Consider the following 17,455-nt stretch of genomic DNA (forward strand, 5'->3'; position numbering starts at 1 on the left):
TTTTTTTTTTTAATCATTCTTTTTCGGGATGGGAGTGTGGAGGACCTCATGTTTTCAAGTCAGGATTCAAGGAGTTATAAATCAAAGGGATGTCTGTGGGTGGACTGGGCACCAGGAGAGATCCATGTGCTTTGATATATGAACAGATTTCTTGGTTTCCATTGAGGCAGTTGTTGTCAGCCAGTTGAGGACTTTGATCTTGAAAGAGGGCCTCTGTCTTCAATACACCAGTAGTGAACGCCCAGAAAATATGTTTATAATATTATAAAAAGCCCACTGAAATTTATTTTTGTCTCCTTGGCTTTGGAGGCAGAGAGCCTCAGTGAGGCTCTTATATGAGCAGATCTCATAGGATTTTGCTCTTGATCTGGTTTAAATGTTTCTCACATTCTGTGGAAGGAAACTCTCAGAAATATTATTTTCTGTTGATTGACTACTGGAAGTCTGGATGTTAAAGGCTAGTGTTGATGAGTAAAATAAGTACAGTCACCCAGAAACAACCAAACTCTCAGTGTTTGAACATTTTCTCTTACTCAGTTTTATCATAGTCAGTATAGTTGGGCTTCAAGAAATCACAAAGCTCAAACACAAACTTTTTTGGTCAAATTATTAATTACTTAGTGCTTAGAGCCTAAATTACTGTTTTTCTTGAAACACCTCATAAATGTCAAGTTTTAAAAAGAGAATATATGGTAAATAGTAAAGGGTGAAACTGCATTTTGCATGTTAAATTTAGCTATGACATGGCAGCAGGTCTTCTGTAATTATCTGCATTGATTAGAAATTAATTTCACTGATTTATTTGAAATTAGGCTGGAGCATGAATGTTTCTTAACCAAAGCTCAGATGAGAAGGACCCTTACATGAACAATAACTAAGGAAGAAAAATTGGGGATGATAAGAGTGATTTTTAATTAAAACAAAAAACTTTTTCACAATCTATCTTCTCTCAATTTGTCTATTTACAAATGTGTGGTTGCTTAGATGAGCATTTTGTCCAATCACAGGGATCTTTACCAACACAAATACGGAAGCCATCCCAAACAGCTTCAGAACACTGTCATTTTTCAAACATTTATAAAAATGTCCTGGTTTTATGTGTGCATGTAGTGAAGCTTGTAGATGAAGAATGCATTGCAGAATGACTAAGCAAGTGCAGAGTCAGATGGGTCTTTTCAGTGCAGAGCCATCTGATATCATTCATGGCTCTTATTTAGATAAACTCTTTGCTTAAAGAGCAAAGATGCTCTGTGGAGGTAAGGCCGTAATAAGAACAGAGCTTATATAGGAGTAAGTAGCATGGGCAGCCCAAAGCCTTCAATGCGATCAGAGTCTCCTGTAAGTCAAACTGTGAAGCATTATACTTTAGCTAATAGATAATTTGTCTCAAGGCATCTGGCTCTCAATTCTATCAACCTGCAGGATGCCTAAACAAAAAATTATACATATAGTGTTATGTCAAAAGGAAAACTATTTCCAGAAATTCATCACTTGCACAAAACACCAGAGTGTTTCAATAATAATAACTGCAGATGCTGTACCTATGTTACTATATCAGAAGAAGATAAAACAATTTTTTCACTGGTTTCTTGAATAAAAAAATATTCATAGAAATGTAGAATCATTTGAGTTGGAAGGGACCATTAAAGCCCATCTGGTCCAACTCTCAAATATTACGTGTGTGTGTATATATATATATATGAACTATACACTTCAGCATATAGCATATATTTAAGCAGAGGGAGCTCCTTGTTAAGACAGCAACTTCCTCAACTTCTTACGTGTGATTTTGGGAACTGACATCTTCCCAGACTGAATCTTACCCAAAGCTTCCCTCGTGCATTTGGATACCACCTGGAGCTGCAAGTGCACATGGTGCAGTCAAAACACCATCTCTGGAGCTAGTGGGTGCTGCAGCAGCCATTGCCACACATGAGTTTGGCTACTGCAGTAGTGAAACACATCAGAAGTGTTGCCAAGCTTTTGCTGACAGATCTCAGGCTTGGGGTAAACATGGATCTAGGCTTGCTGCAGAGAGTTGAGTCTGTCTGTGTGCTGGTGGTGGTACTACAGCCCAGTGGGCTGGTGGGTTGGATCTGTGATCAGGCAGTGAAGCTATTCAGCACTTTGCACCCAGCTGCAGTAATGAAGGTGCTTGGAATCAGTATAAAATCCTTTCTTCATTTGACAGATTTGACAGATTTGAGTAAAATTCTAAAAATACACAGAGCATACTCCCACAGAGCATGCCCACACAAGCCTCCTCCTCACTCCATGGCTATCTGACATCAGTAACTGTGGCAGAAGGTGCTTGGCATCCTATAGTTGCCCCATACTTTTGAATATACCTAAAGCTTTAGATGGGCCAGCAAGATCTCATTAAGAACTGTTTGCCATTCAGCCATAATGGCTTTTGGGCACGTATGGCGAGTATGAGGTTAGCAGAGCAGGTGCTGATTGTGTTGACTGCAGTACAGACAGACACAATGATCTGACCCAGGTGGGGTGAGGGTGATATAATTTGCTGTTGTGCAGAGAGAGAAGATTTTGGAGATGGCACAATCCGTAAGTGGAAAGGGTAAACAGGAGGTGCTGCTGAAGAACTGTGGGTTTTACTTCTGGATGCAGAAAAGGGTTTCTATAGGAGGAATTTATCCCTGCAGTCTCAGCTGGTGGAGGACTGGCCATCCACCTGAGGACACTGCACTAACCAGTGCTTCCATTCAGCTGTTAGCTGAAGTTATCTTGTTATCTTGGGCCCACATTTTTAGTTCTCTAATGCAATTTGGATCTTTGCAAGAAAGAGATGACTGCCTTACCTGACTGTAAAAGTTCCAAACTTTTGAGCACATGGAGAGCTTTGCAGCAGGACTGGAAAGCTGAGGGAATAGTTGGGCTGGTGTCAGAGTTGTCTCTTGCTCTCCCTGTGAAAACACCCCTGCAAGACTGCAGTTTCTGCTTGCTTCGTTCTGCATGCTCAGGGCTAGTGCAAAGGATGGAGCAGAAGGAAAGCAGAGAGCTGTAGCAGACTTGCAAATGGTTCAGAAGGCCACTGGTACATGGCCTGAGGGATGTGTCAGGGCCATGGTGAGAAAGGATACTGTCTCTAGGAACTCCTTATATTTTTGCTGCAGGAACTGGAAAAGTAGAGTAAAATGGAGCAAGCTTAGCCTCCTGGGATGGGCTGTTAAATACTGCCCTGGAGAACTTGATTTTTTCTTGATGTTGCCTGAATCCCACAGAGATTTAAATCACATCACTTCACTGACATTCTTCACAGGTGATGCCTGTGTTCTTCAATTTCAGGGTTTCTTATCTAAGACCATTGATCTAACTTGAAATGAGATGAAGAACATTTGGAGCTTCCAGCGGAAACCAGGAGAGCTCTGCCTTGCTCCAGAGAAATATAGTACAACAAGACACCAGGTTCCCTGAGAAGGAAAGTCAATCTCTAAGTGTTTCAAATGTGTTGACCTTGTTGGCATTAACATATGTGTATGTCAGCTCTCTGTTTGTGAAATGGACATAAGGAAGTCACATCTCATAGGAATGAGGTCATTGTTTGGGGGAAATTGCTGAGGAGTATGCAGGGAAATGGGTAATTCTTACTGTGCATCTGGATTTGAATGATAAGGCAAACAGTGAAGCACTGAAGAAAAACAGAAGCAACACGGAGAGAAAACCTCAGCAGCGCCGAGTTCCAGCACTGAAGGGAAGCACAAGAAAGGAGGCTGACAGAACATGGTGCAGTGGTTCTGAGCTGCTTCTGCACAGCAGGGCCTGGTATCCTTGCCCAGGCGTGCTTGCTCTAAAATGTGCTTGCCACAGGTGCTGGCACACCGCAGGATGGCAGCCATGGAGAGCACCAGGTAGCAGTAGGTACGCAAGTATGCAGCAGGGCTGAGCTTGTGAGTTAATTTGCAATTCAAATGCAGTTACTGAGGTAGATAAATTTAATTATTTAGAGACATTCAAGCCAGATTTTGGAGTGCAACACTCATATGTATTTGTCAAAAATGATCATTTGCTTCATTTACTCTGCAATGATTTTCATATTTGGAATTGTCACCTCAGCTCTTAAATTTGTGATGTATGGCTGGCACTGAAATATCTGAGAAACTCCAGACAAAGAGTGAATACTTGGGAGCATAGCTGGTGTGCTTCTGATCCCGTTTGAAAACAAGCAGGCACTATTGCTTAGCACTCGTCCTCAGAGCTGATGCTCAGCACCATCTGGCAGATGTACATGAGGAGAAAGCAGCACGTCAGAGAGCCAGGTTATCATCATGGCCATGTGTGTAACAATGTGGAGAAGACCAGGAACAGAAGCTCTATGTTTCAGAGAACAAAACCCCGGCAGATTAATTCTCCAGCAGCTAATGGGGAAATCTGGCTCACCTTATTGACCTTGGTAATTTTGCTGAGTGTAACTTGCATGAGAAAGGCAAGCAGAAGCCACGAAGGTCTGATAAAAGATACCGGAGAAACACACTCGAGACAGAGATCAACATTACAAGCGGTAATTAGGGCAGAAATGGAAAGAAATTGAGAGTAAATGTGCAGCAAGTTTTCCAGGAGTTCACTGTCATACAAATAACTTTACAGATGCAGCATGATAAATAGTTCCTAATTTTCAGCTTAAGCAAATCTAGCGCTAGCATCTCTTAAAGGTATTTCATGCAAAGTTCTACTTGGCAACTGTAGGACCACAGTGATTCCTCATAATTAATCTATTCTGCTTTCTGTGGTGAGATCAGGAGCACCAGCAAGCTTCACAAGCGCACTTGTAAATGAGAAAAATTCAGAAAGGCTTTTCTCTCAGCCCCAGTGACTGAAAAATTCTAAGAATATTGCTTATTCATTTCAGCTGACCTCACAGCTTTGTTGAACTGTATCCTTTTCTAAATAAGAAACCTACTTGTTCTGCTTCCTGATTGATGACTCTGATTTACTACCCAGTGTACTACAAGTCATATAGTATTTCTGGAAAGGCTCTATACTACAAATCAAATACATGTCTTTGCATCACAACAAAAAATGTTTTGGGACAGAGTCCTTAAAAGTAGTCTTTAGTCACTATTCCTATTCTATCAAATTTGTCTTCTTGCCCTATCTGCTGTACATCATAGTGACACGTTCTTTTGCTAAAAGACTTCTAAAGGGAAATAGTAAGTTTTCTTTCTTTCACTATTTAGTGGTTGGAGACCTTGATTTTGTAAAGGGATGCAAATCTTCCTCTTGTGTTAGGGGCTAGAGATGGATATATTTGACTGTACAGACAACTCAAGTACATACCTGAGTTTGTTCCCTTGCTCAACCATGGTCAGAATTCAAAGCACACAGTACAGGAGACTGTAAGTCACTCTCTCTGGCTAATTAACATGATTGTATATTATCTGTCCTCCCATCCCCAATGAGACATGTAAAGAAGGCTACAAGCCTGATGTCTCCCTGTGGATTTTCATGGCTCCAGTAACTACACTCTGTTAAAAGGAAGAATAATTCGACATTTGCACAGACAAAATAGGCTTGAAGACAGAGACACCCTATTGCATTTTAGGGTGAGCTTTTAAATGATGGTGTATCCCACTCATGCTGATCTGTAGTACATGATATGCTGAACTCCTTCTGTGCCATTGCACAGGCAGGGCCACTGAGCCACTGCCTGTAGCAATGCATGTAGTACTTCTGCCCATCTTCTTGTCAGCATAAAGAACCTGAGCTGATCTGATGGAAACCATAAGTTGAGAGGAAGTAGGGTTCCCCTCTGGCTCCAGGGCAGCCACGTTATTTGGATGGGGCAGCACAAGGACAGCCTGGCAGCCTGACCCTTTCCTCTGGAAGGCACACATCAGAGTTACTTGAAGGAGCCAGAGCTAACAGTTGGTGCTGTGCTATGTAAGAGCCTACTTAATATAGGAAGCCCATCACAGAGAGATAATATAGGCTGGGAGATTGTAGGAAATAAGGTTACTACTGTCTGTGAGGTCAATGGGAAATGGGCAATTCTACAGCCTCCAGAAACCATCTGGTCTCCTGCCAGCCCCTCCAGATGGCCATGGGCCTCATAGGCTACCAGCATATATACAGCGACACTGAGTTTTTGTTTAAACTGTCAGGAGATCTTTGATCTGGTGCCACCAGTGGAGCATCTTTCTAACTCTTGTGTGACTCTATTGCTACCTCACTTGACCCTTGTTTGCAGGTTGTCATACCAGACCCATCATGCGGAGTGACTGGAAACTTCAACAGTTCAAGAGAAGTCTCAGTGTGAAAATCTGATTGCTTGAACACAGGCTTTGTGCAGTAAGTTGTAAGTCTGAAGAGACTGAAATGATTATGTTTTGGCTGCTCATTAATTTTTCAGTTTCCATAGAAGAGGAGGCGGGGGAGGTAAGCACTGGGGAGCTATGGACAGAAAGAACAAAAACAGAACTCTTGATGGGTAGTGCGGAGGTGTCAGTTTATTCATTTATTTGTTTTTTCCTGTACCACTTCCTGGCTAGTTTGCATTAGGCCCACTATGAGTTCATGAAATTTGAATGAGTTTGCAATACTTTTCAGATAAGAGTAGTTCTTGCACAGAAAAAAAGGTAAAATATAGTATTCAATTATGCAAGAATAGGGATAAAGTACAGAGCAGCTGACTAGAGGCGAATAGACTAAGTGCTGGAGGAAGCAGGGATGCTGTTGATGTATCTTCTAATGATTCTTTATTAAGAGCAGACAATATACTCTCCTTTTCTGGCTTCTGTTCAGCTAGATGCCATCAATAGAGGAAAGCTAACAACAGTGGTTTTGGGATAGGCATATATTAGGAGTGTGACGGAGGCTGCAAAGAGACAGAAGTGCAGATTCAGAAAGAGTACTGTGCTTACATTTTCTGCAATGAAAACAGCATAGATTTGAATGCTGCCATTGCTATTGATTCTCATTGACTTCACTGAGAAATACATGCAGTCAGAGACCTGGCGTTAGATTTTATATGACTAAACATTGAAGCAAAACTGTCATTGGCTTTTCAAGGCAAAAAAAAATCAATTATTGGGACTTTGAGACTGTTTACTATTTTCTTAGAGTTGTTTTAAGGTCTAGTATTATCACTGCATTTTGCCAATATCTTTTTTTTTCTGTTTTTTTTCTTCTTGTTATTGCAAACATCACACAAGTATATTTCTCCTTTCCCCTCCCCCCCATCCCTCTTATTTCTTTACCTCTGTTTTTCCTCTGCTCTTTTAATCTTCCTTCTTTCCTTGCATGCCTTCTATTCTTCCATTTGCTGTGTCCTCTCATTCCCCTCCCTTTTTATTTTCACCATGCAAGCTCTCCCACTTTTACATTAAAGGTCAGCAAAAAATGGCAGTTTTAGATGGCCTATCTTGAGGTAAAGAAGGTGAACTTTTCCATTTGAGAATTGAAATGTTCTTCATAGGTTTGAATGACTTTTTTTCTAGCAATTTGAAATAGTGAATGTCTGAGATATGTTTATGGGGAAGAGGATTCTTCAAACGCAAACTATGTGTTTGACATTATCCACAGAAAAAGTTAAAGAAGATGTGTTTGGAGAAGACATTTGATGGAATGGGTTGCATTAAACATCTAACAATGTGGGACTTGCTACCAATGCTCCTTGACACTCAAATATTTTACAGTGTTCAGTTACTGTAGCCCTTAATTGTCTCCACTGAAGTCACAGTAATAAAACACCCTCCATATAATGTGATCATCCAAAGATCTGAGCACATTTGCAAAAAAACATTGTAGTCTTCTTTAATTTTCCCCTTTTCTTTTCAGAATTTTCTTGCTGAGGAGCCTTGCCAATTTTCTGCCACTGTCTGCATCCTTGGTGTGTTACATGGCAGATATGCCTGCTGACCTATCTGGCATCCTCAGATTTCGTGAGAGATGTGAACTGAAAGTTTTCTGCACAAGCATTTATTCTTCCCTTGAGCAGAAGGAGAGTTCTCACTGTTAGTCCATGTGCTGTACACCACCATACTCTGATTCCAAATGGGAGTAGCTCCTGGAATGGTGATAGTTTCCTTCTGGCAGGGAGTATTAAGATGAGACTTGAGACTAAAGTCAGAATCTTTGCACTTGAGTGCAAACAAAGTGTCAGCATATATGTAACAGTGAAATAGAACAACTTGGCCATAAATATGGAAGACAGGAGGGCATAAGGGGAGAGATGGAGTGCATAGAAGAATGCTGCTTCTGCTCCTAATTCTGCTTCAGCCAGCTAATTCAGAAAGCGGGAGCCCAAGGAGGGTCCCTAGTTTGGCACCAGTGTCAATTCCTGCTGTTCATCTTAATCCAGGCACAAACATCCTATTCAGGGGATCAGATTAGGAGGTTAGTGAGAGAAAGATCCTGCAGAGGCTGACTGAAAGCAGGACCTCCTATAGCATGAAAGAATCTCTGCTTGGAGAATGGAAGGAATCTGCTGGAGTGCTTGCTTCCGGCTGTTGGAATCAATATACAACTGTGGAGCAAAGTGACTGCAATGGAAACACACAGAAAGCTGTGCTAACAAAATTTTGAAACCAATTTGCCTTTAGATATCCCATAAACAGAAAAAGAAACACCTGATAAATTATTCATTGTGAATTATTTGCATAGGCTGATAGGAACTCATTAAACACCCAAAGATTGATTTACAAGAAGGAAATGGAGAAAATCTTTAGAATGGTATTTCTCTTCTTCTCAGCTTCCAGTAATTGTCTCTCCGGTGAATGAATTTGCCTCTTTCTTCTGCTGTTATTCTGTACTTCTTGGACTACTTTATAGAATGTTTTACATCAGAGATTTCCTGTGAGTCAAAGAGCCTGGATTTCATAGCTGTATATTAAAGTGCATCAGAAAACAGTAGAAGGCATCACATTTTCTCCTCTTACTTGTGGCTGAATCGCTACAAATTTTTAAATTGCCATACTTAAAAGTATTAGCTACAGATACATAAATCTCCCATTTTTTAAAAACACATCTCGGCCTCTACAGGCCAAGAACCCAGCTTTTACATTAAGTAATAGGAAAAGCCATTCTAAGTGCCTCTGTTTCAGAGTATCCAAACTGAGCCAATTTAAAGGGACATAGCTAGAGGCAACCTAAATCACTATACCATACTGAAGTTTGAAAATACTGGATTATACATTTGTGTTTGTAGAAAAGAGGCTGAATCTTTATCCAAGATGTTTCGAGCAATTTTTTGGTGTAACTTGTTTTTGAAACCCTAGTAAAGATGTCTCCACTGGCAGCCGAGGCAGCATATTCCCACTGTGTGCCTATTCTTGGAATTAAGATGTGGAAATTAAATTATATTTGCTGCAAATTAAGCTGATTTTGTCTTACTTCACCTTCAGAGAGTGTGGCAAACACTTGATACTTGTTGTTCTTGTATATCCTTTTCATATAGTATAGTATTACTGTAATTTTCCTTAATCTCTACTTGGCTAAGCAGGTTTTCCCACAAAAGGTGCATTTTCCCAACTCCTCATTTTCATTCACTTCTGTACTCTTGAAGTGTTGTGCCTGAGGTATTTATCCAAAGACTTGTCTTCAAGGTAAACAGGAAAAAAAAAGTTTTCCATGTCTGTTATTGTTTTGATAAATGTAGTAAGGATTAGGTTTTGTGATTTTGTAACTAATTTTCAATGAAGCAGCAAATGAGCGCAACCTCAGATCCTCACCTACAGAACTACTGTTTAGCTGATTTTCCCACGTCTTGTCTCCGTGCCACTGATTTATCTCTGCTTGTAGATTTGTCTTTTCTGAATTTCTTATTGTTGATATCATATCATTCTTAGAATGTGCCAAGTGCCTTTTGACTTCTAAATTCAACTGAAATTGTGTAGTCCTTCTTAACTTAGTACTACAGAAACTACTTTATTAATCTCCTCTCCCTTCCATGACTACAATGCTAGTAGTTATGAAAACGTTGAACATAGTTGGGCCTGGACAGCCCATGTGAGATCTCCCTTCCACATGTCTGCTAAGTAAAACACTGAGTGCACAAAATATGTGCTCACACAGGCATGCAGTGCAAGTGCATAGCAAGAAGGTACAGAGATGAGGTTAAAATTTAGCATAATATTTTGTATTATACCACAATAATGCTGGCATTTAAACAAAATTTAATTTTGTAGTCTTTTTTTTTTTTGTCTGAATAGTGCCACTTAACACAGTGATTGCTCTGTATTCAGAGCATAGATCAAAGCTGCTACCACAAAATACTGTGATTCACTAACCATTGAAAAAAATGATACTGTGTTTCTACAAATGATGTAATTCCAGCACTCATTGAACTTACATTAGACTTGTGACGGAGTGTTTGCAGAAATTAATAGCTTGCTTGCCCCTTGCTCCCTCTGCGGTATTTTGGGTATCAGTCTTTAGACTGCTTATCTTTGTTTCTGTGGCTAAGTGAGAAAAGAAGAAAGATGTTCACTTTGCCAGAATTACAGATTACTTTCCTTTGCCATTGGAGGCTGCATTGGCTTAAGCTGGAGGGAAATGGGCTGAGATCACCTCTTTTTCATTGGAATATCTTATATGTGTGTGAGATAAATGAGAATGAACATAAATGAGGATGGGAGAGAGGGAGGATGGCAGCACAGGAGGGCAAAGTGCCAGGAAAACCTTCTTCCAAAGAAGCGCAGAACTGTCTGGAAATGTGCACTGTCACTTCCTGAGGAGAGGGAGGGAGACCGTCCTGATGGGAACCTTTGAGGCAGTGCCTTCACATCTCACAGAGGCACTCCGGGCCAAGCCATGGATCCTTGGGTGAACTGGCAGGCCTAGCTTTCTGCTGAGCTGCAGGTCACCCGCCTGCTTTTTAAGGCATGCTGGAAAACTTCCTGTTCTCCATCCAGGCGTGGAAGAGTTAGCACAGGAGCTTTTGCCCAAGAGAAGAGCTGCAGCCCTGTGTGACCTCCTCCTGACTGCAGATGGAGGGGCTGTGCTGCACAGGGCCGGTGTTGGCCTGGCACTCAGCGGAGAGCCAGGTGCCTCCTGTAACCTCTGGCACACCCATCTGCTAGTGATGCTGGGCTCCTTCCATTCCTTGCCCCACGAGCTTTGTGGCCGAGGAGAAGGCCCAAGCATTAGAAACTCTCCCAGAGCTTCATTACCGGCACAATGAGCTGTAACCACACTACTGGAAAAACACGGTCTTCTGAGCAGTGACCTAAATCAGGGTCCTGTGTCTGCAGAAATGTGGTTCTCCCAGAGAGGCACTTCCTAGCTAACCCCTCTTTTTGCTTCCATTCCCTTGGTAAGCCTGCAGCTCTTTGCATAACAGCCCAGTAGGTATGGCGTAGTCCTGGCTACTCATTGCCCAGTCCCTCAAGTGCTGAGCCACTGCCTGCCCTTGCCCTCTCTGGGAGGTTGCATAATGCCGCACAGACGCAAGGGAGAAAGGAATATTTTTAAATGTGTGCTTTATTATTATCTTTTTTAAACCTGTATAAATAAATACAAAATGACAAAGAGGTTCATGTTTACTAAACATTGCATTTGATTGTATGACATTACACAGTGTGTGTCACAATAGTTCACCTTGTTGTTGTGTCCTTTTTAGCTGTTGGTGCATAATTCTATAACTTAGGATACGCTTAGTCCTGAAGCTGCATCCAGCCACCCTTTTAGTGGAACCCCTGAGTGCTTACAATTGCAAGAGTGTGTTAGGGGAGCGCTTGAGCCAATTGGCTGAAATTGGGGAATTTCATCAGAGAGGTTTGGCACAGCAAAGAAGCTAATGGGAGGGTTGGGATAGGTTCTTTAGAAAAGAAAAAGAATTAAAGCTTGGAGCATTCTTATTTTGGTTTTCCTTCCCCTTAGTGGTTAGTAGGAGTATATCTGTAATCAAAATCAGCAGAGAACATGGGTTCAGTTAGGAACAAGATTTTTTTCATGCTCACTGAGAGCAGGCAAATGGACTTGTATGATCAATTTTTACCTGAAGAGCTGGTTCATATTTTGATAGGGGTGAAAATATACTCAACCATTTCATGAAGTGCTGGTTCTCCAAACCACTTACCATCTTCACCCAATGAAGGTCAACTGCCAAGGCTTTACAGACACACTCAGGTCACTATCTGCTTGCTTGCTTCTTTGAATTGCACTCCATGAGGTTTTTCACATTCATTCTCTCTAATTCTCTTCAGAAGGCATGAATAGAAATACTTCACCTTTACATTTTAAGCTTAAAAAAGTATTAGCTGGAAATAATTTTTAACTTCCCTTTGACCAATTTGAAGCAAATTGTTGTATTCAGGTAGAGTAGAATTTTGTGTAGACTTTCGTGCTATTTTGTGAAATGTATTTATTTCCGATAGGTTTTAGTAACAGCAGTAGCTGTAAAGCATGACCCTGGAATTTTACTATCTCTGGTTGGTCACCCAAGTACACTTTATTTGTTTGTGAGCTGATTTAATGAATATTAATGGAAACTATGTCTAAAGAAACAGTTATAGATTGGAATGGTGTGTAAGCATGAGGGAACTGCTGAGCAAAGTGTAACAAGGAGTTAAGATCTGTAGAGAGAACTCAGGCTTTGGTGATCTTTCTCTGACTATTTTTTAACATTTAGCAGTCTGCATTGAAGTCTGTGTTTCCTCACACCTACCAGGTTTGCTGCTGTTTGCAGTTGTTATTACCTTTCTGATCAGTGCTGCTCATTCGCAGCTTGTCTGCCCCACTTTCCTCTGCCAGAGGAGTCAGACCTCAAGATCTTCCCTTCCTTTAGCAGCATTTTGAAATAAGCTTGATGGGTACTTCTTTACTGGGGAACTATTTACCAATTTATTGTTTCATAGAACGACTATATCCAAACACAGACACTCCACTGCTCTGGTGCTGGGCATACTGCTGTTAGCTGGGTCTGAGACTTTATAATATACTCAGAAAAGACAAATCTTTTCTCAGCTTCCACCACTGCCCTCCTGCATAGCAGCCTCTCATTCACTACAGCTCCTGAAGGCTGGTCAATAATACTGCCTAGTTTGGATGGAATTTTTGTAAATGATCTTATGTGCCTCAAGTTTTGACTTTGTATGTGGTCTGATAGTGATAGAACAAGGGGATTGGCTTTAAACTAAAAAACGGGAGACTCAGGCTGTATGTTTGGAATAAATTCTTTACTCAGAGGTGGTGAAGTGCTGGCATAGCTGCCCAGAGAAGCTGTTATGCCCCATCCCTGGAGGTGCTCGAGGTCAGGTTGGATGGGGCCCTGGGCAGCTGAGCTGGTGGGGGGCAGCCCTGCCCATGGAAGGGGTTGGGGCAGCGTTGGCTTTGAGGTCCCTTCCAACTCAAACCATTCTGTGATTATGATTCATCAGAACAAAGGCAAAAATGTGAACTTTTTTATTAAAGAAATGCCCGTATTTTAAGCTGAAAATCTGAGGAATGATAATTTTGTCCTCCTCTCCTCTTGTTTCTGATGTTTTATTTTTACCTGCTGGGCAACGTGTTTTGGATCTGGCTGTTATACTTTGCCATATCAGTATACTGAAAACCCAGAGGTTTCCCGGCATAGGAACAGAGTATGAAGAATCTTTTGAAAATTGGATAGTGGAAATGGAACCTCACAAAATTATTAGTAATGGAGCCTTACAAAATCAGCTGCCACTTAGGAAAAATAATGAGACTTCTACCTAGACTTTTACTTATTCTTTTTCCTGCTGTTGCCACCTTTATTTCCTAATGCGCTAACAGAGGACAGAGATGGCAGGTGTGAAAAACATTCCGGGATGAATGAAACAATCTGTGTATACAAAGACTGGCTTGATCTAAACAAAAACAGTTATCTCAATAAAACCTGCAGTATGAATCTCAGATGGGCTGCATGGCATGAAGCCAAAGGTTACCAAGCACTGGAAAAACACAAGTGTAAGTAGGCCTGGATGGCATCCATAGCATGTCCATGTCTTTAGCACATCTATAGAGTATCATAGAGGCCAATTTGTCTTATAAGACTTTAAAGAGCAGCAGAAATATGAATGCATGTCTCTCTGATGAAGGAGTAGTAAGGCTATGCTCAGCAGCAGCTCAGGCTTGAGGTGCTCCTCATTAAGGCTGTGCTGGTGCAGCCTTGGCTCCATGCCCCAGGTACTTGGGCACCTGTGCAGTGTCAGAGGGGCTGTCTGCCTTTGGAAGAGGACTGTCAATGTGAAACTCAGCCTTCGGCTGGTAGGGGAAGAGGGAAACAGTCACCTGGAGAATGACAGCCATGCTTTAACCCAGTGATATTAGACCTTTGAAGTCAATGGAGAGATGCTGATATACACCAAGAGTTTGCTATTACATTTCTTTCTCATCATTTAAAAAAATTTTCTCTTACCCAGGCTCCAGAGTTTAAAGCTCTGTTGTTGCAGATGTTAGTAATTTAAAACTCTTACCTTGTGTTCAGCCTGGTGCTGTAACAGACCACCTGAAGAGTTAGTTCTTCAGGTCTGTGAGTGCATCTGAGAGTTTTTCCATGTAGGTTTTTATGGAGTTCTCTACAGTAAATTTAGGTATCTCTGATCTGGGTCCAATTTTTGTCCCCCATTTCCAATATATATTTGTCAGTTCTACCTGTGAAACCTTCTCCATAAATTTATTATTTGCTTCTCACTTCAAATATTTTGTATTCTGAGATGCTGGCTTTTGAAGCACATGCTGGGAAAAGAAAAGGAACTCACAGATGTTAGCAATCCTTTCTGTAATTCTGAAAACACATATGTCAACTCCAAGCTTCCCATTTCTAAGCCCAGTTCTTTTAACCTTTCCTTGTAAATGAGATTCTTCAGGCTTGGCGTCACCCCTGACTGTGAGGCAATAACCGTTCCTTTGATAGAGAGATTTGGAGAGTGCCAAATGAGTCGTCTGAGAGGTATTTTTCTCTCTTTGCCTCTCTCTTTACTCTTCCCACTTCTGCAATGTCCATATTATAAATCTGCTGGATAACATCCACACAGATGGGGACATTAAATATACTATGGTGTTCTGACAATGGGCTTTGAATGTTTCTCCTTTCCAGATCAAATAATATACGTCACATCACTCCCATATATCAGAGAAAAGCCAGTGCAGCAAAATGCTTTTGGATTTCCTGCCATAGCTTCTGTAGCAACCCTTCCAGTAAGGTCTTAACCATGGGCAGAAGTGGTTCCCATCAGAGGGGCTGGCCAATGGGAATATCCTGAAATCATACCTCCTGGCAGCCCCTTGGTGAAGTGTGGTGATTTACACAGGGCTGAGAATAGGCAAACCCAAGACAGCTTGCCATCACATGCTGCGAGGAAAGAAAAGAGGGAAATTCAATTGCAGATGTTCTTGACTTGGAGATCACCTTAGGAGAGCTGGTATTTCCTACTTCCTACCACAGGTGATGTGCATGAGGACTCCTTTTGTCCAGAAAGAAAATCGATTGCATTGTCAGAAGAAAAAAAAATACCCTCAGAGAGATGAGTATTTTATCAGGGAGGTATGTCTGTTTCAGATACATTAAAAGTCAGCTCCTTTTCTCTGAGTAAGAATTCTGTTCAAAGAGATGGACGGACCATTTGTTATTTGCAGTAAGTCATGAGCCAGAGTGCATCTGACTGATCTCTTTTTCTGTATGATACTGTGTATATATCAAGCAAAAGTCTCCAGCTCTGCGCTCCAGCCTCCATTACGAATGATATCCACCTTTTATTCTGAAGCAATGAGGTACTGAATCTATATTTTAATTCGTATAATTAGGCAGCGGTGAATTTTCATTTTCCTTATGTGAACAGACCCTGTGTATTGTTAGGCAGCCCTGGTATAAATTACAACTGCAAATCTTTCATGCCGTCATATAATTTTGCTCTCTCCTCCTTCTCCTTCAGACCTTCCCTCTCTTTGCAGCTCAGAATTTTTTGTGTCATTTCTCTCCCATCCTGGCACAGTAATACCCAAAGATTTCCTTTTCTCAACACTTCTGCATTTCTGCAGCTCCCTTCTTTGTTCCTATGCTCCTTCATAACTTCTCTCTTGCTCCATCCACGCTGATGCATTCCTAATTCCAGCACAGCTAGACCATTCTTCCTACCAGCTTTCAACTATGTTTTTGGGTTGTATTTTCCTCCTTTTTTCACAAAGCCATCTTGAGTTGTGTGTATATAAAATACATAATTGGTATGGGGGTGTCTGCACTATATATGTATTAGTGGGACAGATCATTTCCTGATAAGAGCTAACAAAGACAAAATCATTTTTCCTTGCAGAATCAGTGAACAGATTGCTAATTATGAAATGTATGTGAAGGCATATTTTTTTGCACATTGTGTTTTCTGGCATCACTTTGTTTATATACATTCAAAATTTTGTTTCCAGCAAACTTCACCCGTTCAGTGTGGTAATTTCTAGGAACACAAGTGTCAGTCTTGCTCAGAAGTATGTCTGTTCCCAGGACAGGCTGTATTCAGGGGAACTGAAAGTGGCAGAAGTGAATCAGAATAGAACGTTCTACACACTGTGGCCCCCCAGCTACATCACTTTAACCAGTGATGGCCTCATGTTCTACTCTTTCTAGATTGGTGCTTAGCACATATTTCAGTTGCTCTGTGCCAGTAAAAAGAAATCAGCATATCAAAACCAGCTCCCCATAACAAATTCTGTATTTTGTTTAACCCATACACAATTAAGTGATATTTAAAGGGATCGTGTAAATGTGAGCACACTGCACTGTTTCAAGTCCCTAGTCCTGCACAGTATGTGTGTGCAATGTAGTTGTACAAATAATGAAATGTGGCAGTTTGGAATTACGATGTTCTGATGATGTGAGAATGAACAGGTGACAGGGACTTAGGGCTGGAGCATCAGTCCTATGAAGACAGGCTAAAGGAACTGGACTTGTTCAGCCTGGAAGAGAAAGCTGCAGGGAGACCTCATTGCAGCCTTCCAGTATTTAAAGGGAGTTTATTAACATGAGAGAAATCAACTTTTACATGAGGAGATAATGATAGGACAAGGGGGAATGGTTTTAAAGTAGAAGAGGGGAGATCTAGATTAGATGTCAGGGAAGAGTTTTTTTACAGGGAGAGTGGTGAGGTGCTGGAACAGGCTGCCCTGAGAGGTTGTGGATGCCTCATCCCTGGAGGTGTTTAAGGCCAAGCTGGATGAGATTCTGGGCAATCTGATCCAGTACTAGCTGTAGTGGCTGGCAGCAGGGGGGTTGGAACCTGATGACCCTTGAGGTCCTTTCCAACCCAAGCCATTCTATGATTCTATGACTAGGTCAGGAATGGGTAATAGAAGCCACCTTTGAGGAGCACTCAAACTCCCCATCAAACCAAAGTGGCTGAAAGCCTTGGCAAGTGCTATGACTGCCCACAGCCCGCTCCCAGTCCTGATGCTGTCTGCAGTGATTCAGGCTTGGGTCTGGCTCCCTCACCCTTGAGAGGGAACTGATTCTTATCTAATTACTGCAACCAGCTGCAACAAAGCAGCT

This window comes from Meleagris gallopavo, chromosome 1, assembly GCF_000146605.3.
Source record: "Meleagris gallopavo isolate NT-WF06-2002-E0010 breed Aviagen turkey brand Nicholas breeding stock chromosome 1, Turkey_5.1, whole genome shotgun sequence".
In the NCBI taxonomy this organism is placed as follows: Eukaryota; Metazoa; Chordata; class Aves; order Galliformes; family Phasianidae; genus Meleagris; species Meleagris gallopavo.